The following is a 27499-nucleotide window of genomic DNA, read 5'->3' on the forward strand; positions in this document are numbered from 1 at the left end:
CATCATTTCTCAATTCTGTTCTCCTTGGTTTGTAGATATTGGAACCCAGCTCTCCATGCTTCTCTGTCTGTTTTGCTACAGATATGTCTGTCAGATGCTTGATATTAAAAAAATAATATTTTTCACCCCAGGCTAACAGCGGCCAAGACATAATTCAGTTAATCTGTATTGCAGACATTGATAGAAAAAAAAAAAGGTACTCTTATTTTAAGACAGCTTCTTAGGAAAACATTGTGTCCTTATCACGGCCTTGACTGGACTAGTCCAGATGGGAACAGTGTGAAAGCCTGTCTTAATTTAATGAAGAGGCGAATGGACTTGAAGTTACGGAATTGGTCGGTCTGATAAGATGCTGCCATCAAGGTCTTTCATCTACACAAACGCTGCTGTTAGTTCCGGCTGGGAAAGATGTTAGAATGTTTTCTGTGGTAACAAAGCTGTAATATAAATGTTCTCAGGTGGGGGTACATATATATATACACACACACACACAAATCACATTTATTTTATGATGACAGAGCAGAGTAAATCACGTTTTGCAAACATATTTGTATATGGAGGTAAACTGACAATTTTTTTATTCATTATCAGCAGCGTTTGTTTAAAGGGACACTAGAAAGGGGATATGCTCAATAGTGTTTTGTTAATACTATTAGAATTACTATTAATTAATACTATTACAAGCAATATGTTTCAAGTTACCATAGGCCATGCACATTCTCTAAGTGCCGCCAGTGACGTGATGAAGCAGTTGGAGAATATGCAGGAGGGAAATACGTGTGCACAGGAAACTAATACCTATGTATGTGTTCTACTGCTCCCACAGTAAAAGACGTCATTTTGCAAATGTATTTTATGTTAAAGTCAAAATTAAGCTTTCATGATTCAGATAAGCAGGTCATTTTAAACAACTTTCCAATGTATTTCTATAATCACATTTGCTTTGTTTTCTTGGTATCTTTTATTAAAGAGTAAAACTATGTAGGCTCATAAGAGCTCAGGAGTGTGCACGTGCCTTTAGTACTATGGCAGCAGTTTTTTGGAATATTGTATAGCAAAGCTACAAATAATGTTGCAAAACACTGATGTCATAGAGTACTAAAGACACGTGCACACTCCTGAGATCTTATAAGCCTACCGAGTTTTACTTGTCAATGAAAAATACCAGGAAAGTTGTTAAAAAATGCATGTTCTATCTGAATAATGAAAGTTTAAAGGGACATGAAACCCAAAAATTTTCTTTCATGATTCAAATAGAGAATACAATTTTGAACAACTTTACTTCTATTATTTAATTTCTCTTGTTATCCTTTGCTGAAAGGTTTATTTTGGCAAGCTCAGGAGCAGTAAAGAACCTAGGTTCTAGCTGCTGATTGGTGGATGCAATATATATATATATATATATATATATATATATATACACCGATTGTCATTGGCTAACCCATGTGTCAGCAACCAGTAGTGCATTGCTGCTCCTTCAACAAATGATACTAAAAGAATGAAACAAATTAGATAATAGAAGTAAATTAGAAAGTTGTTTAAAATTGTATTCTCTATCTGAATCATGACAGAAATATTTTGAGTTTCATGTCCCTTAAATTTTGACTTTACTGTCTCTTTAATGTTATGCTTCACCCTTTTGTAGTATGTTTTTTATTATGTATGTTACATATGTTATTTATACTACTGCAGCACATAAGTGACAGAATTAACATTCCTATATACATAGTACACATGACTCTACGGGGCCGATTTATTAAATGTCGGACGGAGATGATCCCCTGTAGCATATGCTGTCTGCATTTAACATTGCACAAGCAAACGGCCGCTAGCAGGGGGTATCAATCATCCCGATCGTATCTGATCAGGAGGATTGCTGTCCGCCACCTCAGAGGTGGCAGATGAGTTAAGGAGCAGCAGTCTTACGACTGCTATTTCTTAACTTTTGTTTTTGGTGAGCCACAAGGCTTGGGCAGAAGCAGCTGCATTCACAGCTTTATAAATTGGCACTACATGTCAAAGTCCCATCCTAAGCTTTTTCCCTATTGTTCCCTATTCCCTATCCTTTGATATGTTGAAATCTGTATCTCTTTAATGTAAGTGCCAATAATAAAAAAAAAACATACTTATGTCAGATTAATGCACCTGTGTGAATTTTCACACGTTATTTTTTCTATGGTGGCAAAAGATGAATATGTTAAAGTGATGGTATATCCTAGGGATTTTGAAATGCTAGGATTTACAAGTGCTACAAATAAAGGAGTCATGGGTTTATGCCAAGCTGATTGCCTTCAGTCGCCTATAGTAAAACACCTTTTTGTCAATAGTGTCCTCTTCGCCAATAGCGTGCTATCCGATTGGCCCACACGCCTATTGGCTAAGAGGTAAAAATGTCATCTCATTGAAAATATAGCTCAGCTCGGCATACACCCACTGCAAATAAAAGGTACTTTTAATCTAAACTAAAAGAAATAAAAAGCGTATCCTATCCAGCACTAACCAATCCCTATCAGTGTAATTGGATATGCTTAGTCTGAAGTGTCAAACCTTATAGAGGCATAAAAAATGTAATATCTCTAATAACAATCATATACTACAACTAAGGAGCATTAAAGGAGTATTTATTTGGAACAACAGGAGAAGGTTATATATGACAACCTGATGGATACTCTAACAATTCCTATCATAGTGCACTATGAAATATTTCTACCAGCTGGAAAAATCATATAGAAATAAGGAAAAGAGAAAATAAACTTAATATAAAGCATACAACGAAATTGCCTGTTATTGAACACAGGTAAATTCAAAGTCCCAGATGGTAAAAATCTTAACAGTTCCCCATCAGATTAATTAGATTGTGTAGAAACTTGAGCCACAAGTAGTTAATTTGTTCCGTTTTAATTGATACTTGTAGACAACCTGCACAATGGTTACTGTGTTATTCTGGTTATGCCGAAATTCATAAGGGCAAAATACTGCCGTAGCGATAAGTATAAACCAGTCCTTGGCTTAAAGACACTGTGTGAACCAACAATTCTACCGTAGCAGTAAGTATTAACCAGTTCTTGGATGTCAGCAATACTCAGTATTGTAGAGAATCAAGTTCCGCCATGGCGGTAAAGTATAAACCAGTTCTTGGCTCAAACTGGCAAACACTGTGTCAGAAAGTGTATTCCGCTATGGCGGTTATACTTGTGGTTACTGAGAGTCCCACTATCGCGTGCCGCACCTCCAGGGGTGCTCCTCTAACTTTGTGTCTGCGGTTGTACACGGCCTCCAAATCACATCAATCAGACAGTAAATCTTCATCTCATGGTTTCCAAACAATAGCTCCAGCCAGCTACGCGTGTTTCACCCCTAAGGCTGTGGGGCTTCTTCAGGCTCCAGATTCAATCAGTAATTAACAGGTGTGTATAGAGTTCCTTTAAAGAAAACATCACGGAGGAAAACTCCTCCCTTTCTTGAAGCCTTTTGGATCAAATGTTATTCTTGGGGTAAAATGGTAACTTTGTTTAACCAAAACAAAAATATCTCAGTCATTGATACATATTTAAGTGTTAAACATAAAATTATAACACGGAATTGTAAAAGTACTGTTATTATAGAATAGAAATGCTCCTTATTGATGCAGCACAGATTGATAATAATTTTTAGAAAAAACAATTCTTATTTACTTGAAAATATTTTTCTACCATAAGGGGATTACAATTAATTTCCTCATTCTTGCCTAAAGGGGCAAGTGTTTTTAAATTAAAGATACATTTACGTTCATTCTGCAGAAGTTTTTTGTCCAGATCACCACCTCTTTCTCTGAGATAATTTTTTTGCAGACCTCTGAATTTTAATTCATGCTTATTACTATTGTGAAAATAGAAAAAATGTTGCGCTACACTGCTGGTGTCAATCAGTTTATTCTTTATATCTCTCTTATGTTCTTTGATTCTTTCTTTGAGCTCTCTATACGTTTTACCAACTTAATAACAGGGGCAATTACAGAAAACTAAACATACAACTCCTTCACTTACACAGTTTATGTGTCCCTGGATGTACCATTGTTTGCCAAATTTATCAATGAATTTATTACCAGTGGTCATGTTAGAACAGACTGAACATTTTAAATTACCATCTTTATTTTTGTATTGTGACAGCCAGTTATCAGACTTATTAATACGGAAATGGCTTCTCACCAATTTGTTTTTAAGGTTGGGGGCTTTTTTCGCTGTCATTTGGGGAGTACTATTTATTTGCTTCGCTAAAGAGTTATCTAGAGTTAAGATATGCCAGTGTTTCAACAATATTGTTCTTATTTTCGCCCAAGAGTCATTATAAACACTGATGAATCTCACTGTATCTCCTTGCAAATTGTCCTTTGATTTATATAGAATTTCCTGCCTATCTTTATATCTTGCCTTTGTGTATGCCTGTTTTAGGCAGTTTTGGGAATACCCCCTTTCCTTAAATCTTTTTTGTAGATCGCTTGCCTCTATTTTAAATGTTTCAATTTGTGTACAATTCCTCCTATGTCTGAGATATTGGCCATGTGGTATATTGAATAAGAGGTGTGATGGATGATGGCTATCAGCACGCAATAGTGTATTACCAGCTGTAAGTTTTCTATGGGTGGAGGTAGTAATAATTTGATTCACATTACTAATATTTAAATCTAAAAAAAACTTATTTCTGTTTTGCTGCTTGTATAAGTGAATTTCAAATTAAAAGTATTTTGGTTCAAAAATTCCATAAATTTAATTAACTCTTCTTCTGACCCCTCCCATAGCAATAAGGCATCATCTATGAAGCGTATCCATAAACCTATTTTTTCTTTATATTTTCCATCCCAGATTACTTCTTTTTCCCAGTATCCTAGGTACAGACATGTGTATGTTGGTGCACAACAAGTACCCATGGCTGTACCTAGTGTTTGTACATAAATCTGTTGATTAAATGTAAAATAATTGTGTTGCAGCAAAAAGTCCAGGAGAATTAATACAAAATTTGTATGTTCAGGATAGTTTTTCCCCCTCTGTTCCAAAAAATACCTGCAGGTTTCAACTCCTTTAGAATGTGGAATCGAAGAGTATAACCCTTCTACATCAATCGTTACTAGAAGTGTATCATTTTGGACAGTTAGGCCTTCTAATTTTTTTAAGTACATCAAGTGAATCTTTCACAGAAGATGTCAGATTATCAAGAAATGGTCTTAAATTATAGTCAACATATTCAGAGATTTTTTCTGTCAGGGACCCTATCCCCGAAATTATTGGTCTACCAGGGGGTGGTAATCTCCCCTTGTGTAATTTGGGTATGGTGTAGAAAGTAGGAATTATTGGAAAATTTACTTTAAGGTAGTCAAACTCACGTTTATTAATAAGACCTTCTTTTAGTGCTTCTGATAAGATTTGATCTAATTCAGAAGAATATTGTTCAGTAGGGTCAGTTTTGATATTTTTATAATGGGTTTTATCTTGGACTTGGAGAATACATTCTTTTAAGTAGTCTTTTGTATTCAAGACTACAACGTTACCGCCTTTATCTGACGGCTTAATGGTAATGTCAGGATTTTTTTGTAATTCTTTTAACGCTAACTGTTGTTTAGCTGTTAAATTATTCTTTATATGTGTACTCTCTTCCATCTCAATAATATACTTTTCCACAAGTTTGACAAAGTTTTGTACATATGGTACCATTGATAAAATCCTATATGTGACAAAGATAATTGCTCTTGTGGGTCTCCCTCTGAAGCCAATTCCTCTAGGCCAATCAATAATTGGGGATCATGAATATCAAGAGTTGTTTCAGGTATTTTGTTCTCAAAAGTTTTCTTTAAAATTAATTTTCTTGCGAACAAGTTTAAATCCTATATTACTGTAAATTTATCACATTTATTTGTGGGGGCAAAAGATAGCCCCTTGCCTAATACCTCTATTTGATAATCAGTGAGCTTTGCGTCAGAGAGGTTAACCAGTTTTTTCGATTTTATTAAGTTTTCTGCTTCTCTTTCATTTGGTTTCTCAATGGATATTTTCTCCCTTCTTGTGAAGTTTGCTTTATATTTCCTTCCTCCTCTCCTGGTCCTTTTATTTCCTGTTGTCTCTGACCTAAAAAATCCCTTCTTCTACCTCTTCTTGATCTAAATCTTTGCTTATTTTTATCCTCGGTTAATGAACCTCCTTATTCTGAGCTGCTTGTCTGGAATGTGTAATTATAAACTTGGTTTTTTTGATAGTCATCCCAGTCTCTTTCAAACTTTCTCTGTTTTCTAAATTTTATTGTATCTTGAATCTTTCTTACTTCCAACTTGGCCACACCCATTCATTTTTCATATTGCTCATTTGACTTCCATTCATCTATTTTTTCTGTTGCTACATTCAATTCAGTCTGCACTTGCTTCAGTTTTAACTCATTCTCATCAATCATTAGCTTCATCCAATTAAAGGCACACTCACTTGCATAGTTATCCCATTTTTTCTGGAAATCCTCTAAAAGTGGTTCATTCAGATTGGAGCCAGGTCTTTTTCTCACACTTAGGCCCCTAGGTATCATTTTAGCTTCTAAATATTTATTTCGGCTTGAGATCTCCCATTTTAATTTTTGTTCTTTTAATATTTTTGATTTATAAGTTTTAAACACTTTAAAAATATTTTGGCTATCTTCTGAATTTTGATTTGTGTTCGCTGTATTGCTAGGAAGTGAAAAGGTTTCATCCATGTCAAAATCCCATTCTGTCTTATCAAAACCTGCCATATCTAAATATGCTCTCTAAAGGATATATAACACTAAAGAACATGCATATATTATACAACTAGATGTGCAAGGCAACAGGAAAGACCACACAAATGGTCAGAAATTTAATGTAAAAAGGGGGGAGTGTTGTCAGCACTATCAGTATTACCAATAAAAAAGAGGGTGTTGGTTTACAGAGGTCTGAATTATTAGTACCTATCAGACCCCTGGTGCATGGGGAAAGAGGTAAATTTAAATCTAAACTAAAAGAAATAAAAAGCTTATCCTATCCAGCACTAACCAATCCCTATCAGTGTAATTGGATATGCTTAGTCTGAAATGTCAAACCTTTCCCCATGCACCTGGGGTCTGATAGGTACTAATAATTCAGACCTCTGTAAACCAACACCCTCTTTTTATTGGTAATACTGATAGTGCTGACAACACTCCCCCCTTTTTAAAAAGGTACTTTTAACATCAAGTTTGTAATACCCTTTATTAGTAGCACTGGTAAATGCTAGGATTTACTATCACTTTAAGGCTCTGCCCAATACAAATCACATTATGGCAATGTTCGATACACTTTAATGGACTTGCTATTTGATGCATTCATACCTGTGCACTCATTTAGTGTGACATAATAAAAAAATTCATAAAGCATCACACTGTAAAAATAGAGGCAAAAATTGTATTACCAACATTCTTTTCATAGAGAATAAACCAAAAAGACAAGGGTTCATATAAGCAATATTGCGATCACGCCACCGAGACCGCCCTCCTCGCTGCCACAGACGACATCCGCGCCATGCTCGACCGAGGAGAAACCGCCGCCCTCATTCTCCTAGACCTCTCAGCAGCTTTCGACACTGTCGACCACAACACCCTCCGCATCCGCCTACACGATGCCGGCATCCGCAGCAAAGCCCTGGAATGGATCACCTCCTTCCTCACGGGCAAGACCCAGAAAGTCAGACTCTCGCCTTTCTCCTCCAAACTCACACCAGTCAACTGCGGTGTACCGCAAGGCTCTTCGCTGAGCCCCACCTTCTTCAACATCTACATGGCCCTTCTTGCCACCATCGTCCGATGCCACAACCTCAACATTGTCTCCTACGCCGACGACACCCAGTTAAGCATCTCACTCACCCGAGATCCCACCACCGCCAAAAAGAACGTCCATGAAGGCCTGACAGCAGTCGCCACCTGGATGAAGGACAACCGGCTCAAACTGAACACAGACAAAACCGAAGTCCTCCTCCTCGGATCCAATAAATCCGCATGAGACAACTCCTGGTGGCCCACAGCCCACGGTCACCATCCAACCCCAACCGACCACGCACAAAATCTAGGCTTCATCCTGGACTCCTCACTCTCCATGGACCGACAAATCAATGCCATCACCTGACCTCAACATGCTTCCACATTTTCCACCTGCTACGAAAAATCTTCAAGTGGATCCCTACCGAAACCAAGAAAACAGTCACCCACGCCCTCGTCAGCAACCGGTTAGACTACGGCAAAGCACTCTATGCCGGCTCCACCATGAGACTCCAAAAGAGACTCGTATCCAGAACGCCTCAGCCAGACTCATCCTTAACATCCCCCTCCAATGCCACATCACCGATTACCTAAGGAACCTTCACTGGCTCCCCATCAACAAGAGAATCACCTTCAAGCTCCTTACCGACACGTTCAAGGCCCTACACAACATCGGACCTGAATACCTCAACCGAAGTGTAAATTTCTACACCCCCCGCCAGACAAATCCGATCGGCCGACCAAGCACTCGCAGTTATCCCCCGCATCAGCAAATCCACAATGGGTGGAAGATCCTTCTCCCACATGGCGGCTAAGACATCGAACACCCTCCCGCTTCACCTCAGACAATCTACCTCCCTTACAAAGTTCATAAAGGACCTCAAAACCTGGCTCTTCGACTGAATGCCCATCTCCTCCCCCCCTCCATTTTCTCCTATCCCCCTATCCCCTTTCCCTTAGCGCCTTGAGACCCTCACGGGTGATTAGTTTGCGCTCTATAAGTACCCAATAGAAAGATAGATAGATTTTGTGCGCATATTACAAGTTTAAGGTAAACAGGTGTGTTAGAGCAAAAAAAAGAATTTGCGCTCATCAGGTTAGCACAACTGAAGACTATGGGGCCAATTTAAATACCCCGCATCGGCCCCAATGCCTCTGTTTCCGTGCAAGCCTTCATGCTCGCCAGAAACAGGAGTTAAGAAGCAGCGGTCATAAGACCACTGCTCCTTAACTCATCCACTGCCTCTGAGGATGAGGACATCAATCCGTCCGATCTCATACAATCAGGTTGATTGACACCCCCTGCAGATAAATGCTGAAAGTGTATGCTGTCGGCATTTATCGATGTCTGGCAGACAAGTTCGCTACAGCGGATCATGTTCGCCAGACACTTGATAAATCGTCCCCTAGTGTAAAGTGTGAGGGGTAAAAATAATAAGGGATGAAAGGTATATGGTATATGACAACATATTTGACTGAAAAGGGCTATAATGTACATATATTTGTCTAAATATGTTGGTATATGTACATATATGTGTGTATGATATATATATATATATATATATATATATATATATATATATATATATATATATATATACACACACACACACATATATACACTTTTGGAGCCCTTTCCACTCTATTAACTCAATTTATTAATTTAATAATATATTTTTACTGTAAATATTTTACATTCCAATGTTCTTCACTTAGAATATTTTTTTTTTATATATAGTATATGAGTCCATCGACTTCAACCTATACAAATCTAATAAACTTGCAACAAAAAAACTCCAGTTGAGCTTAATATAATCCCACTTAAAGGTGACCTATTTAATACAAACAGTCATATTAATTTCCATTTTTTTTAAATGTATCTAGGGTATTAGCATTCACTACCTCCTTTGGTAATGAGTTCCACAATTGTATTGCTCTTACAGTGAAAAAACATTTCCATTGCAGAAGATTACATTTCCTTTCCTCCAATCCTTAATTTGTGACCTCTTGTCACAAACAATTTTCTTGGAATAAACAAAGCTTCTGCCATTTCTGTATATGGGCCTTGAATATATTTATATAAAGTAATCATATCACCTCTCAAGCACCTTTTTTTCTAGGGAAAACAGACCCAGTTTGGCTAGCCTCTCCTCATAACTTAAATTCTCCATTCCCCTTGTTAGCTTTGTGGCCCTTCTCTAGTTTTGCAATATTTTTTTTGCAATCGGTCGCCAGAACTGCACTCCATACTTAAAGGGACACTGAACCCAATTTTTTTCTTTCTTGATTCAGATAGAGCATACAATTTTAAGCAACTTTCTAATTTACTCCTATTATTAAATTTTCTTTATTCTCTTGCTATCTTTATTTGAAATGCAAGAATGTAAGTTTAGATGCCGGCCCATTTTTGGGGAACAACCTGGGTTGTCCTTGCCGATTGGTGGATACATTAATCCACCAATGAAAAGTGCTGTCCAGAGTCTGAACAAAAAAAAAAGCTTAGATGCCTTCTTTTTCAAATAGAGATAGCAAGAGAATGAAGAAAAATTGATAGGAGTAAATTAGAAAGTTGCTTAAAATTGCATTCTCTATTTGAATCTCAAAAGAAAAAATTGGGATCAGTGTCCCTTTAAGGTGAGGTCTTACCAAGGATTTATATAGTGACAAAATTATGCTTTCCTCCCTTGAATCAATGCCTATTTTAATACATGCTAGTATCTTATTAGCCTTTGAAGCTGCTGCCCTGCATTGTGCATCCATCTTTAGCTTGTTATCTATTACTACTCCCAAATCCCTTTCCTCCTTTGTTTAGCTAAGTCTTGTCCCACTTAAATAATACATTGATTGCTTATTTTTACTTCAAAAATGTAGAACCTTGCATTTTCCCACTTAAAATCTAAATTTTCCATTTACCTGCCCATACTTCTAATTGTTGCAGATCCCTTTGTAACGTAACTTAATTCTGCTCTGACCTAATGACCTTACTTAATTTAGTATCATCTGCAAAAATAAAGATGTCTATTTAATCCTTGCTCCAAGTCATAAATAAAAATATTAAAAAGAACAGGGCCCAGTACTGATCCCTTGGGGACTCCACTGATTACCTTTGTCCAATCTGAGTAAGATCCATTCACTACTATTTGTTGCTCCCTAACTTTTATCCAGTTATTTATCCATGAGCTAACATTTTCAGCTATTTCCAGTCCCTTAATTGTGTGCATTAATCTCTCATGTGGCACTGTATCAAACACCATTGCAAAGTCTAAGTCAGAGCTTTCCAAACTTTTCATCTTGGTGCACACTTTTTAGACCTACATCATTTCGTGACACAGTAAATCAGTTGGACTAGCAAAAAGGAGGTTAAACTAACTTGTTTTAAGAGATACAGACACATATATAAAGTAGTTAATAACTAAATGTATTTACAAGTAACAGTATGTATGTGCAAGAATTAAAAAAAAGTTTATAATAACTACACCAATAACTACTTACTATCTTAATGGGATGCATGACGTTGATGGGATGAACACAATTTCTGAATATTTGGTGGAATATTAGATAAAGACACTGGCATTTCATCATCAAGCATTTTTAAGCTTCCACTTCCTATCCATATATCAAGAGCAGGAGCAGCAATGCACTACTGGGAGTTAGCTGCAAAAAAACCCCCACTAACTTCTGACTTCAGCTCAGCATTTAAGCTGCCGCCCTCAGAGCTCGGTGAGCCCGATTGACTACTGCCCACGCTGCAAACACACTGCTGTCCCACTCACTGACTACACATGCAGTCACGAGCCAATGTGTCGACAAAGCCACCAATTGGAATAGTTTCAGTTCACACTGAGCTGTGCCAATAGGTTAAGATGATCTGTGACCCCCTAGGTATCAATCACGTGTCAACCATGTGATATGCATAGCAGGCAGGCGGAAAGTCAGAAACGTAAAATTTTTTTTACAAAAATTACATTTAAAAAAATTTGTGCTGAAGCAGGGACACACCAACACACTGCTGCCGACACACTAGTGTGTCCCGACACACAGTTTGGAAAGCACTGGTCTAAGTATATCACATCAACTGATTCCCCTTTATCTATATTTTTAATTATTTATTTAAATACATTATTACAGAATAGCTTTAGAATTTTTCTCTGCACATGCATATGAAGCATAGCTACTCTCAGTTCACCAGACTGCAGTTGCTCAGAGAGCCAGTGGGGACTTGTATCATGTCAACAATGATGCAAGTTGAGTCATTAACAGATAATGCAAGAAGTATAGACTCTGTGAGAAAGTGCTGTGTTTAAAATGCTGCTGCACAGAGCATACTTACGTACACTCTTGAAACAGTTATAGCTTTTACTAGAAGCATTTTTGCCAATACATGTAATATTGCAGAAAAGGTTTCTAATCAAAACTGAAATGCACCCATGTCCATTCAAATTTAGGTTGGAATGTCCTTTTAAACATATTATTTATTTATTTTTTTATAAAGAGCTTTATTAAAGACCATTACTTTCTCATTTCTGTCTTTCAATTGTGCTTTTGCTTACTGGGTTAGAATATTCCTGATCCAGCTTGGCTTACATTAGTGATTCAGATAATCATGTTTGATTGATGCATTTATCTTTTAATGGCATAGTTCTTTTAAATCTAACTGGTTTTACTTTGGATGAAAATTATTTTAATTCAGAAAATCTCATACATGTTATACTGCCCCCTTAGAAATATTCATCTTAGCTGCAGTTTGGTGTTGCATTCAACATTCATTAGAACAACTTGTCTTCTTGACGTGCTTACAAAGGTATTTCCAAAAAGGTCAAAGCAGGAAGTAGACCCACAATGAATATCAGGTGTTAGAGATTAACACTGTTAATCTTTAAAAGTCAGGTAAAACTCACATGTTCAAGCATAATATATATATATATATATATATATATATATATATATATATATATATATATATATATATATATATATATATATATATATATATATATATATATATATATATATATATATATATATATATATATATAGGCATATTTATCAAGTTCTGTATGGAGCTTGAAGCCCCATGTTTATTGTGTAGAAACACAAGTTATGAAGCAGCGGTCTAAAGACCGCTGCTCCATCACCTGTCCGCCTGCTCTGAGGTGGCGGACAGACATTGCCGAAAATAAACCCTATCCAATACGATCGGGTTTATTGACACCCCCTACTGGCGGCCGATTGGACGAGAATCTGCAGGGAGCAGAGTTGCACCAGCAGTTCACAAGAACTGCTGGTGCAATGATAAATGCCGACAGCGTATGTTGTCGGAATTTATCCCAAGTGCGGCGGACATGATCCGCAATATTGGATCATGTCCGCTCGCACATTAATAAATAGGCCCCATTGTGATTGTGTTTGTGATTATCTTATGATAACGTATTTTCAGTTTAACAGGTCATCGACAGTAATCAAACCAATCTATTCCTGCAAGAAATCTGTGAACAATAAATTAGAGCAGGCCATAAACTGTCACATCCAGATTACTAGATTTTGACATACTGTGTAATTAGAGAAAACAAAAAAATAATATATGTCTTCCTTTAGTTTGTTGTTATAAAGGGAAAATTATGTTTACTATAAGTTATAATGACACTTTTATCTCTCCCTGCTGCTTTGGAATGAATTGAAGACAATAAATAAATACACAGTACAGTGTCTATTTAAAGGGACATGAAAGTCAAAATTGTACATTTAAGGTTCAGATAAAGAATGCCATTTTAAGAGAGTTTTGCATCTATTATCAAATTTACTTTGCTCTCTTGGTAACCTTTGTTGAAAATCATACCTAGGTAGGCTCAGGAACAGCACTGCATTACTGGAAGATAGCTGGCGATTGGTAACTGCACATACTGCTTTCTGAAATCAACATCTTTACATGTATAGCAGCCATTCCATTTCAGTGTCTGTATCTGTTGAATTCCAAAACAGGTACATCTCATTCTACTTCCATCCTTAAAATTTCAAAAATGGTGGTTCATAAGAATATGGTTAAGCAGCAGACATTGGGGACAACAAAGCTACAGACTAGCAGAGGGTGAAAACAACTCTCCACTGCCCGAGATGACCACCAACTCATTTGAATGTCACTCAACAACCGTAGGATGACATCAAGTGAACTTCAAAAAGAATGGCAAACCACAGCTGGGGTGAAATGCACGACTAGGATGGTTTAAACAGGCTACTAGGGGCAGGGCAGGTGTCATACATAGCTAGAAAAAATGAGAAGCAAAGTAGAGCTAGACTGAGGTAAAAGATCATAAGGATTGGACCGTGGAGGGATGGAGTAAGGTCATCTTCTCTGATGAGTACAATTTTGAGCTTTGCCCAACACCTGGTTTTAATGCTTAGACGGAAACCCAGAGAGGCCTACAAACCATATTGTCTTGCACCCTCTAGGACGTTTTGTGGAGGACCTGAGATGATCTGGGGTTGCTTAAGCAAGGCTGGAATCAGGCAGATTTATCTTTTTGAAGGACGCATTAATCAAGCCATGTACAAGGTTATCCTGGAAGAAAACTTCCTTATTTCTGCTCTGACAATATTCCCCTACTCTAAGGGTTGTTTCTTTCCAGCAGGACAATACTCTATACCACACAGCCAGGTCAATCAAGGTTTTGATGGAGGACCACCAGATCAAGACCCTGTCATAGCCAGCCCAATCTCCAGACCTGAACACATTGAAAACTTATGGAATTTGATCAAGAGGAAGATGGATGGTCTCAAGCCATCAAACAAAGCTGAGCTGCTGGAATTTTTGCACTAGGAGTGGCATAAACAGCAATGGGAAATGGTGGAGAGCATGCCAAGACACTTGAAAGTTGTGATTCAAAATCAGGGTTATTCCACCAAATATTGATTTCTGAGCTCTTGCAAAATTAAAAAATAATTTTCTATTGTTTACAAATTAATATGAACTTGTTTTCTTTTTCATTATTCAAGGTCTGAAAAAAACTGCATCTTTGTTATTTTGACCAGTTGTAATTTCCTGCAAATAAATGCTCTAAATGACAATATTTTTATTTGGAATTTGGGAGAAATAATTTTTCATTTTACTCAAACACATACTCATATATAGTAAAAATAAGGAAACTGATAATTTTGCAGTGGTCTCTTATTTTTTTCCAGAGCTGTATATGCCTATTGTCTTTGGTTCACCCAGTGTGTTCAGCTAGCTCTCAGCAGTCCATTGCTGCTCCTTTACAATCACATGCTCTATTGGAATCATGAAAGACAATTTGGTGGTTTTATGTCCCCTTAATCTCTTTTTTAGAGATTAAACACAGATTTATATAAATGCAATAGTTCAGTTATGAAATGCTTAGTACCTGCATTTTGTTTTTGTACTCTAATGTCCCTTTAGGTTTTTTTTTTTTTTTTTGTTTTTTTTAAGAATACTCAATAACCTTAAAGGGACTCTGAACCCAAATGTTTTCTTTCATGATTCAGATAGAGCATGCAATTTTAAGCAACTTTCTAATTTACTCCTATTATCATTTTTTCTTTGTTCTCTTGCTATCTTTATTTGAAAAATAAGGCATCTAAGCTTTTTTTTGGTTTCAGTACTCTGAACAGCACTTTTTTATTGGTGGATGAATTTATACACCAATCAGCAAGGACAACCCAGGTTGTTCACCAAAAATGGGCTGGCATCTAAGCTTACATTCTTGCATTTCAAATAAAGATACCAAGAGAATGAAGAAAATTTGATAATAGGAGTAAATTAGAAAGTTGCTTAAAATTTCATGTACTACATGAATCACAAAAGGAAAAATGTGAGTTCAGTGTCCCTTTAAGAATATGGAAGATGATGGTGTTTGTACCAAACCAATGTGACTACATTTGGTAAAATACAGTTCTTTCTAATTATTGTGTTAGTTCTAGAAGAGTCTCCTAAAAAAATATTTATTTCATCTCAAGATGTGTCATCTATTTACTGTATCACTTTAAGTATTTAAGTTATATAGGCCCCAGTGGAAACTGAAATCTCAATATAATTTTATTGATGGGAATTTAAATAGAAATTTTCTGAACAAAATCAGCTGAAAGTCAGGGGTGCTAAATCAACTAATGAACTCAGCATATTACAAAATGAACAAAAATCTAGCATCAAATTTTTCACTACAAGAGGGAATTGGAAATTAAAGGTGTCAGGTAAATTAATCTTAAATGCCCAGACATATTTTTTTCTAGGATATCACAAATATTCATTTCTTTCACAAATCATTATAGTGTTGAAATACAGCATAAATCTCTGGGAATTTATACGAACGAAGAGATTTTATAGTTTCCTTGTTGCTTCCAAACCCTTCTGATATGACTTCCCCAGAGTCATTGATGTCTGTGTAACATAGCAGTTGCAATTAATCCTCATAAACATAAAAATCTTAAAAGCCAATTTAAAATCAGTAGATTACATCTTTATTATTTTGGGGTTTCTCATATATTTGCATCAATAATTAAAATACTTCTTTACATTAGATTAGAAAAAAATGTACAATGTGGTCTGACAGTGAAAGAGTTAAGAATGATCTGTTATTGTGCTAAATAAACAGCCATCAAATCTGTTCAAACCATATGTATCTCCAGCTGATTCTTTTTTTTCCCCAATTGCTTTCATTTTTTGGGAATAAAAACCAGATCATGTGACAACTCAAAGTCCCAGTAATAGTCAGCACTATGGGGTATATTTATTAATGTGCGAGCGGACATGATACGATGTAGCGTATCATGTCAACTGCACATCGATAAATGCCTACAGCATGCGCTGTCAGCATTTATCATTGCACCAGCAGGCCGTTAGCAGGGGGTGTCAATCAACCCGATCGTAATCGATCGGGTTGATTTCTGTCCGTCGCCTCAGAACAGGTGGACAGGTTATGGAGCAGCAGTCTTTAGAGCGCTGCTTCATAACTTCTGTTTCCGGTGAGCCTGAAGACTCGCTGGAAACACGGGGCATCAAGCATCCGTACGGAGCTTGATAAATTGACCCCAATGACTTGAGTAATAGACACATAAGAAAATGAGATGAAAATAACAAAGTAATTTTGCTTAAAGGAACATAGAATGCAAAATTTAATTCTCCACAGATCGCTTGATTACAAGTGAAGTGCAATCGATAACCATGGAGTTTTAAAATATTTTTCTTTACTTTGTGCAAAGATTAAAGCACAGTCTGGTAAAACAAGTAGAGTCTTAAATATTTAAACCAAAGCATTTTAACATGGCTGGAACTTTTTTAGTAAGCCCTATACCTTTAAGAAATAGCCCAGTGATTGCTATTAGCTCACTCATTACGCTCGGATTACAAGTGGCAAATAAGGCATTACATTCAAGCAAAATCCAAAATAGAGCTGTAAAATGCTGTTTGTTTATCTGTATTTGCCTTTTGAGGCCTAAAGTAAACAATTATCACTTGCTTATTTGCATAACAAAACACATGAAAATACTATGAAAATAAAAGTTTTAAATTATTTAGACTTGACACAAAAAAAAAAAGATGTGTGACAGAATTAAGGGGATGTGGTATATGACAAGGTGCAGAACGGGGAAGGGATGAAAGGTGAATGTGTGTGTATGTGTATGTATAGTCTTGTGTACTTAGACAGACATGATACCCAAATGTTGAAACACTTGAAAGTGATGCAGCATAGCTATAAAAAGCTGACTAGAAAATATCACCTGAACATCAATATGTAAAAAAGATAGATATTTTACCTTACAGTTTCCTAAATATTCATAAAAAGGACTTTAGGCAGCCAGTCAGTATGCCTGTCCCGGGACTTGCAAGGGAGCCTGTCTCATGAACACTCATGTTATTTCCCTATTCAGTTTAAGGAAGTTTACTACAAAATCTCATGTGATTACAGTTCATGACCTCAGCACTGCTGTTGCTGATTGGCTGCTGTTCATTTTTTTTTTTTAAACCTGCAGCTGGGAAGTAACTGAAGATAACTTTTTACACAGCACTTACTCTGGTGATTTTAGGAAATTGTCAGGTAAAATACTTTTTTACATAGAGATGATCAGGTGATATTTTTTGTCAGCTTTTTAGGGTTATGCTGCATCAATTTCAAGTGCTTTAGCTTATGAGTATTTTGTCCCTTTAACTTTAATTACGATAGTATAGCACAGAACTACATGAAGAACTCCACTACTTGTGCACCATTGGCTTAGCTCTTGAGCGATATCCAACATGAATTATACTGTGCACCCCAATAAAAGTTTATTTTTGTGAACACCTGCACTATCCAACATGCCAACATGCAGATGTTAGCACACCCATACACTATATATATATATATATATATATATATATATATATATCTCAGCAAAATTAGCAGCACTATTGATTGCACCTAAAGAAATATGAAACCCAATTTTTTTTATTTCATGATTTAGATAGAGCATGCAATTTTAAGCAACATTCTAATTTACTCCTATTATCAGTAACTTCTACACGTTTTGTAATTACTACAAAAAAAAAAAAAAATTGTATAAACTGGGTACCAGCAGACAGCTACCAGTACCTAAGATGGTGGAAACCATTAGGAGGGGGAGAGTTAGAGATGTGTTTGAGAGGGATAAAGGAGGTGCTTGGCTTAGGGTGGTTGGATGGTAATACCTGCATTATAATACTTTTACCCTTACCAGCTAACTAATTAACCCCGTCACTGTTGGAATTTTCAGAAGTGTGGTGCGCAGCTGCAAATAGGTGGCATCTAATTAACGAAAAACAAGCAAAGCCATGCATGTTTGCTATTTCGGAACAAAGGGTATCCCAGAGAAGCTTTTGTCTTATGACTGCAGTAGTTGTGCGTAAACAATTTCAGTGAGAAGCCCAAAGATTGTAAAAAAAATTAACAATTATTTTATTTTTTATATTTTTATTGAAGAGTTGCAAGATACAGAAATCAAGCTTATACAATAATATACATTTAGTACAGGTACAAACATAATATATGATTTATATTTGTGTTTTATAATAAGCTGACCTAATTTTGGTCCCTCTTAAATTAGTATGGACCTCTCTTGGGTCCTTGATGTTTTAATATCAGGTAAATATAGGGATTATTTCAAAACAAACAAAAACATTTCTAGTAATTCTAACTAGGAGCCAAAGCCTGCTCCGCCGGCTGCAGTCATAAGGGATTATACATGTTCAGTCAAGTGTGGAATAGAAGGACTAATTAACAGAGCAAGGGGCTTGAAGAGCTGCCCCCTGTAAACCTTAAAACCTAATGGTTATAAACAGTGATGTGAAGTCAGTATAAGCTCAGTTACAAGTTCCGTCTGGAGGTTGTGTATATGTGAAAATCAAAGATAAAAACATCTGCTTACTATAGGCAAGATATGTATTCCAGGATAAATAATCTGTGGGGTAAAGCTTTTCTAGTATTATCTCCAGAGCCGCCAGAGATGCATCAATATTGTGTTAAGAGTTTGCCATCAGCATCTTACGTTTCACCCTCCTTGTTAAATACATTTTTCTTGGGAGCCCCCACAAACTCCCTTATAGCGCACTATCTCAGAAGTGATAACAACATACCAAGTGTAAATCCTGGTGTATTACTTTTGCATAAGAAGAATTGTGACAATAAAGTTGTATAATTCAGGCAACATGCCAAATGAACAGTATGGGAACTTGTGCTGTAAAGTTATTACTAAAAAAACAACCTATAAGAATACGTTATAGAGAATGGCTGATATGACACCAGCAAACCTGGTTACTAATTTAAATGTGCTATGCTATGAAGAACATAGTTAACATGCTGAGGAATAATTAGGTATCTCAAATGATGTTAAAATATTGGCAACAGCAAATGTTTTGCTATCCTTGTAGAGTACACCTTTCTGGAGGTCCCCCCCAAGCCCCCTTTTGATGCGTATATTCAGGAGCGATAACAGCATGCTTTTTACGATACCTGATAATAGACCAATATAAAAGAAGAATAAATACAGCTCTAAAGTTGCGAGATTAAATCATTACGGCAAATAAGTAATATGAGAATCTATGTAACAATGTTATAGCTAATAATTCAGCCTGTAGAAATACAACATAAAAGCACAATTAAGCAAAAAGGCAAAATGATAAATACTAAGCTTTATAAAGCATAATTAACCCATTGAAAAATGACTGTGAGTCTCTCAGTCTGTAGTGATGTTATTTAGGCACTGACAGTGTTGATGTTATATTGGGGTGATGTTTCTAGCCACCAAATGTTATTTGTGAAAGGAGAAGAAATTCTGTAGTGGATTATGTAAAAATTAAAGGGGGTCCCGTGCCAGCTTCCATTAATGGGTAGTGTTTTACCATGCAGATGTTGCAGAGCTTCGAGTTGTTGCTCAGTCTTGTTCCGTGCAACCAGCCAATTTATATATATGAGCAGGGAGTGTATCTGTTTTCCTAACATGTCCTTACAGGGGTCCCCCACCAACCTCCGTTCAGACATGTGTAGCGATATACAGTATGTCTCTCTCTGTCCTTAAGAGTTTGGGTGATATGCCTAAGAGTCCATCTGTCTTCAACTGGGTGGTATGTGACTTATTCACCCTTTAGTATCTCTGACGGCACGGAACTCGCTGGTGAGTCACCTTTCGTGGTAAAGATGGTCTTCTGATGCATATGATCTCTATATTTGTTACTCATGGCGGGAAAACTTGCTTCTGATTTTACATTGCAGGTAAAGTTCCTGCGTCCACATCAGGGCAGCGGTTTAGCAAGTAATCCAGTGGAGCTGACTCGATAAGGCGTTTGCATAGTTCCTCAAATTTCTGCCAGTGTGTGACAAAAGAGTTTGGTGCTCTGGAATCATTGGCGGTGGCCATTTTGGCTGTGTAATATTGATGTTCCCTGTGCAAATGCTATATATTTCTCTCTTCTGATGTCTCTATTGATAGCCAAGTCCGTGCAGACGTAAAAGCGGTGTAGGCTAAGGCACAAATCCTCAGAGGATACCAAGGGCGGTAGTGCTGCCTAGTAATTGCCACCGCTCTAGGCCTGACTCCAATTTCATGTAAACAGCTTAAATCAAATGTATAGGGGCATCACAAGGTAGTATGGCATTATATAATGTAGGTAAGGTAGGATTGCTGTTGAGGATGTTCTTATAATCGGTGAATTATTAGAAGCTCCACTAGAGCTCTGGAGAATGCGACCATTCAGGTTCACTGTTCCGACACGCCCACAATTTTTTTTAAATATGTTTGCATTTACTCTTTTGGTATCCAAGGTAGGCTCAAGAGCAGCAATGCACTGCTGGTAGCTAGCTGTTGATTGGTGGCTACACAGATGTCTCTTGTCATTGACTCACCAGATGTGTTCTGGTAGCTCCTAGTAGTGCACTGCTGCTTATGCAGGGCTTAAACATATAGTTATATGCAAGCTATAGTGCAATAACAAAATGCTCTTACAAATTAGAGCATTGTTTTCCAAATATAAGGCTAGTGGTATCCTATTTACACATTTCCCCCACTTTTATGTCCCTTAAACATGAAAGTTAATAAAAAAAAAAATGGGAAAAATATAGAACTTACAAACAATAATTTTTCATTAAAAAAAAAATCAAATATATGTTTGCTCTTTCACATGCATGGTAGAAATTATATGTGTTTAGTGCCCCTTTAAAGGGACAGTCTAGGCCAAAATAAACTTTCATGATTCAGATAGAGCATGTAATTTTAAACAATTTTCCAATTTACTTTTATCACCAATATTGCTTTCTTTTCTTGTTATTCTTAGTTGAAAGCTTAACCTAGGAGATTCATATGCTAATTTCTTAGACCTTGAAGGCCACCTCTTTTCAGAATGCATTTTAACAGTTTTTCACCAATAGAGGGTGTTAGTTCACGTATTTCATATAGATAACACTGTGCTTGTGCACGTGAAGTTATCTTGGAGCAGGCACTGATTGGTTAAACTGCAAGTCTGTCAAAAGAACTGAAATAAAGGGGCAGTTTTCAGAGGCTTAGATACAAGATAATCACAGAGGTTAAAAGTATATTATTATAACTGTGTTGGTTATGCAAAACTGGGGAATGGGTAATACAGGGATTATCTATCTCTTAAAACAATAAAAATTCTGGTGTAGACTGTCCCTTTAATCAATAAAATTCTGCTAATGGGAAGATACCAAAATGGGCCTAGATCAATAACTTGGGTTTTCTACTAAAATATATATATATAGTTTGGATAGGTAAATAAAGACAAGGCTCTATTTCTTTTTAAATGATGTGATAGAAATTATGCTAAACATTCAGGCCTAGATTTGGAGTTTGGCGGTAAAAGGGCTGTTAACGCTCCGCGGGCTTTTTTCTGGCCGCACCATAAATTTAACTCTGGTATCGAGAGTTCAAACAAATGCTGCGTTAGGCTCCAAAAAAGGAGCGTAGAGCATTTGTACCGCAAATGCAACTCTCGATACCAGAGTTGCTTACGGACGCGGCCGGCCTAAAAAACGTGCTCGTGCACGATTCTCCCATAGGAAACAATGGGGCTGTTTGAGCTGAAAAAAAAACCTAACACCTGCAAAAAAGCAGCGTTCAGCTCCTAACGCAGCCCCATTGTTTCCTGAGGGGAAACACTTCCTAAGTCTGCACCTAACACCCTAACATGTACCCCGAGTCTAAACACCCCTAACCTTACACTTATTAACCCCTAATCTGCCACCCCCGCTATCGCTGACCCCTGCATTTTTTTTTTAAACCCTAATCTGCCGCTCCGTAAACCGCCGCAACCTACGTTATCCCTATGTACCCCTAATCTGCTGCCCCTAACACCGCCGACCCCTATGTTATATTTATTAACCCCTAATCTGCCCCCCACAACGTCGCCGACACCTGCCTACACTTATTAACCCCTAATCTGCCGAGCGGACCTGAGCGCTACTATAATAAAGTTATTAACCCCTAATCCGCCTCACTAACCCTATCATAAATAGTATTAACCCCTAATCTGCCCTCCCTAACATCGCCGACACCTAACTTCAATTATTAACCCCTAATCTGACGACCGGAGCTCATCGCTATTCTAATAAATGTATTAACCCCTAAAGCTAAGTATAACCCTAACACTAACACCCCCCTAACTTAAATATAATTTACATCTAACGAAATAAATTAACTCTTATTAAATAAATGATTCCTATTTAAAGCTAAATACTTACCTGTAAAATAAATCCTAATATAGCTACAATATAAATTATAATTATATTATAGCTATTTTAGGATTAATATTTATTTTACAGGCAACTTTGTAATTATTTTAACCAGGTACAATAGCTATTAAATAGTTAAGAACTATTTAATAGTTACCTAGTTAAAATAATAACAAATTTACCTGTAAAATAAATCCTAACCTAAGTTATAATTAAACCTAACACTACCCTATCAATAAAATAATTAAATAAACTACCTACAATTACCTACAATTAACCTAACACTACACTATCAATAAATTAATTAAACACAATTCCTACAAATAAATACAATGAAATAAACTAACTAAAGTACAAAAAATAAAAAAGAACTAAGTTACAAAAAATAAAAAAATATTTACAAACATAAGAAAAATATTACAACAATTTTAAACTAATTACACCTACTCTAAGCCCCCTAATAAAATAACAAAGCCCCCCAAAATAAAAAATTCCCTACCCTATTCTAAATTAAAAAAGTTACAAGCTCTTTTACATTACCAGCCCTGAACAGGGCCCTTTGCGGGGCATGCCCCAAGAATTTCAGCTCTTTTGCCTGTAAAAGAATAAATACAATACCCCCCCCCCAACATTACAACCCACCACCCACATACCCCTAATCTAACCCAAACCCCCCTTAAATAAACCTAACACTAAGCCCCTGAAGATCTTCCTACCTTGTCTTCACCATCCAGGTTCACCGATCCGTCCTGAAGAGCTCCTCCGATGTCCTGATCCAAGCCCAAGCGGGGAGCTGAAGAGGTCCATGATCCGGTCAAAGTCTTCATCCAAGCGGGGCAGAAGAGGATCTTCCATCCAATTGAAGTCATCATCCAGGCGGCATCTTCTATGGTCTTCCATCCGGAGCGAAGCGGCAGGATCCTGAAGACCTCCAGCGCGGAACATCCATCCGGACCGACGACTGAACGACGAATGACTGTTCCTTTAAGGGACGTCATCCAAGATGGCGTCCCTCGAATTCCGATTGGCTGATAGGATTCTATCAGCCAATCGGAATTAAGGTAGGAATTTTCTGATTGGCTGATGGAATCAGCCAATCAGAATCTAGTTCAATCCGATTGGCTGATCCAATCAGCCAATCAGATTGAGCTCGCATTCTATTGGCTGTTCCGATCAGCCAATCAGAAAATTCCTACCTTAATCCAATCAGCCAATCAGATTGAGCTCGCATTCTATTGGCTGTTCCGATCAGCCAATAGAATGCGAGCTCAATCTGATTGGCTGATTGGATCAGCCAATCGGATTGAACTTGATTCTGATTGGCTGATTCCATCAGCCAATCAGAAAATTCCTACCTTAATTCCGATTGGCTGATAGAATCCTATCAGCCAATCGGAATTCGAGGGACGCCATCTTGGATGACGTCCCTTAAAGGAACAGTCATTCGTCGTTCAGTCGTCGGTCCGGATGGATGTTCCGCGCTGGAGGTCTTCAGGATCCTGCCGCTTCGCTCCGGATGGAAGACCATAGAAGATGCCGCCTGGATGATGACTTCAATCGGATGGAAGATCCTCTTCTGCCCCGCTTGGATGAAGACTTTGACCAGATCATGGACCTCTTCAGCCCCCCGCTTGGGCTTGGATCAGGACATCGGAGGAGCTCTTCAGGACGGATCGGTGAACCTGGATGGTGAAGACAAGGTAGGAAGATCTTCAGGGGCTTAGTGTTAGGTTTATTTAAGGGGGGTTTGGGTTAGATTAGGGGTATGTGGGTGGTGGGTTGTAATGTTGGGGGGGGTATTGTATTTATTCTTTTACAGGCAAAAGAGCTGAAATTCTTGGGGCATGCCCCGCAAAGGGCCCTGTTCAGGGCTGGTAAGGTAAAAGAGCTTGTAACTTTTTTAATTTAGAATAGGGTAGGGAATTTTTTATTTTGGGGGGCTTTGTTATTTTATTAGGGGGCTTAGAGTAGGTGTAATTAGTTTAAAATTGTTGTAATATTTTTCTTATGTTTGTAAATATTTTTTTATTTTTTGTAACTTAGTTCTTTTTTATTTTTTGTACTTTAGCTAGTTTATTTAATTGTATTTATTTGTAGGAATTGTGTTTAATTAATTTATTGATAGTGTAGTGTTAGGTTAATTGTAGGTAATTGTAGGTAGTTTATTTAATTATTTTATTGATAGGGTAGTGTTAGGTTTAATTATAACTTAGGTTAGGATTTATTTTACAGGTAAATTTGTTATTATTTTAACTAGGTAACTATTAAATAGTTCTTAACTATTTAATAGCTATTGTACCTGGTTAAAATAATTACAAAGTTACCTGTAAAATAAATATTAATCCTAAAATAGCTATAATATAATTATAATTTATATTGTAGCTATATTAGGATTTATTTTACAGGTAAGTATTTAGCTTTAAATAGGAATCATTTATTTAATAAGAGTTAATTAATTTCGTTAGATTTAAATTATATTTAACTTAGGGGGGTGTTAGTGTTAGGGTTAGACTTAGCTTTAGGGGTTAATACATTTATTAGAATAGCGGTGAGCTCCCCTCGGCAGATTAGGGGTTAATAATTGAAGGTAGGTGTCGGCGATGTTAGGGAGGGCAGATTAGGTGTTAATACTATTTATTATAGGGTTAGTGAGGCGGATTAGGGGTTAATAACTTTATTATAATAGCGGTGCGGTCCGCTCGGCAGATTAGGGGTTAATAAGTGTAGGCAGGTGTCGGCTACGTTGAGGGGGCAGATTAGGGGTTAATAAATATAATATAGGGGTCGGCGGTGTTAGGGGCAGCAGATTAGGGGTACATAAGGATAACGTAGGTGGCGGCGCTTTGCGGTCGGAAGATTAGGGGTTAATTATTTTAAGTAGCTGGCGGCGACGTTGTGGGGGGCAGGTTAGGGGTTAATAAATGTAATACAGGGGTCGGCGGGGTTAGGGGCAGCAGATTAGGGGTACATAAGTATAACGTAGGTGGCGGTCGGCAGATTAGGGGTTAAAAATTATTCGAGTGTCGGCGATGTGGGGGGAGCTCGGTTTAGGGGTACATAGGTAGTTTATGGGTGTTAGTGTACTTTAGGGTACAGTAGTTAAGAGCTTTATGAACCGGCGTTAGCCCAGAAAGCTCTTAACTCCTGCTATTTTCAGGCGGCTGGAGTTTTGTCGTTAGAGCTCTAACGCTCACTTCAGAAACGACTCTAAATACCGGCGTTAGGAAGATCCCATTGAAAAGATAGGATACGCAAATGGCGTAGGGGGATCTGCGGTATGGAAAAGTCGCGGCTGGAAAGTGAGCGTTAGACCCTTTAATCACTGACTCCAAATACCAGCGGGCGGCCAAAACCAGCGTTAGGAGCCTCTAACGCTGGTTTTGACGGCTACCGCCGAACTCCAAATCTAGGCCTCAGTATTTTGGGCAAGTATTTCTCTAAAATGTCCAGTCCTGAAGGGGTTAAATCACTTTTAAACCATTTATTTCAAAGTGAAATAAATTCATTTTATATATTTTGTAATGCATGTTCATTAAAGGGACATTAACTAAATATTTTTCTTCCTTGATTCAGATAGAGCATACAATTTTAAAGATCTTTCTATTTTACTTCAATTATCTAATTTGCTTTACTTTCTTGGTATCCTTTGTTGAAGAAGCAGTGGAGTTAGCTGAACACTTAGGGGGCTGAATTATTAAGCTCCTAATGGAGCTTGATGCTCCCGTTTCTGCGCTAGCCTTCAGGCTCGCAATAAACAGAGGCTATGAAGCAGCGGTCTACAGACGGCTGCTCCATAACTTGTCCCCTGCCTCTGAGGCTGCAGTCTTCAATCCGCCCGATCCTATATGATTTATAAAAATGACAAACTAGTAGCTTTTTTCCAGGTAAAAACAAACACCGTGTAGGTGACTCCATTAACAAAGTCATTTAGAGGACTTAAAAATTCATATGTTGGTTCTCAGGTATACTTTATGTTTTATTTAAAGGAAATCTGAAATGAGTTTCAGCTATGTGCTGGCACTGATCTCTTTTTACAAATCACAAATGTATTATGATAGAGACAAGCATGGAGCTGACTATGGTGCTGAAATCAGTGATTTTATATTTTAGCACAGGGACGTTCCAAAGCTTTTCACAGCAAACAAAAGTGTTTTTACAAGTAATATAATGGTTTCCAGTAAGCAAAGCATTGTTGTAGCAGGTGATTTTAACATTTTCACTGCTCCTTCTGACCTGAAGATGTTTTTGAGTCTTGAACTCATTCAATTTAAACGTCAATTATACTGCTTTTAATCCAAATTATTCAACACTTTGAAAAAGATAACTTCAGTTTGAAGATGCAGTACATCTAAAAGTGCTGCCCAAAATACAAAGTATTTTTTTCAGTGTTCTGGTATAAATAGATATATGTTCATCAACATACATTTACCTACCTACAGCTTCAGAGAAAAAGTGAATGACTATTTCAAACAGGGGATTCCCTCTTTAAAATAAATAGCAATTTGTTGATTTTCATAGTATGGTAGGGGAGATAG

At 37.2% G+C, this 27499-nt stretch overlaps 1 protein-coding gene across 1 annotated transcript in view; it reads right to left on the bottom strand.

Moving 5' to 3' along the window:
* Positions 1-27499, bottom strand: part of UNC5D (unc-5 netrin receptor D) — a 683183-nt gene that overhangs the window by 171834 nt on the left and 483850 nt on the right. The gene's annotated exons all lie outside the window — the stretch shown is intronic.

This window comes from Bombina bombina, chromosome 6, assembly GCF_027579735.1.
Source record: "Bombina bombina isolate aBomBom1 chromosome 6, aBomBom1.pri, whole genome shotgun sequence".
Lineage (NCBI taxonomy): Eukaryota > Metazoa > Chordata > Amphibia > Anura > Bombinatoridae > Bombina > Bombina bombina.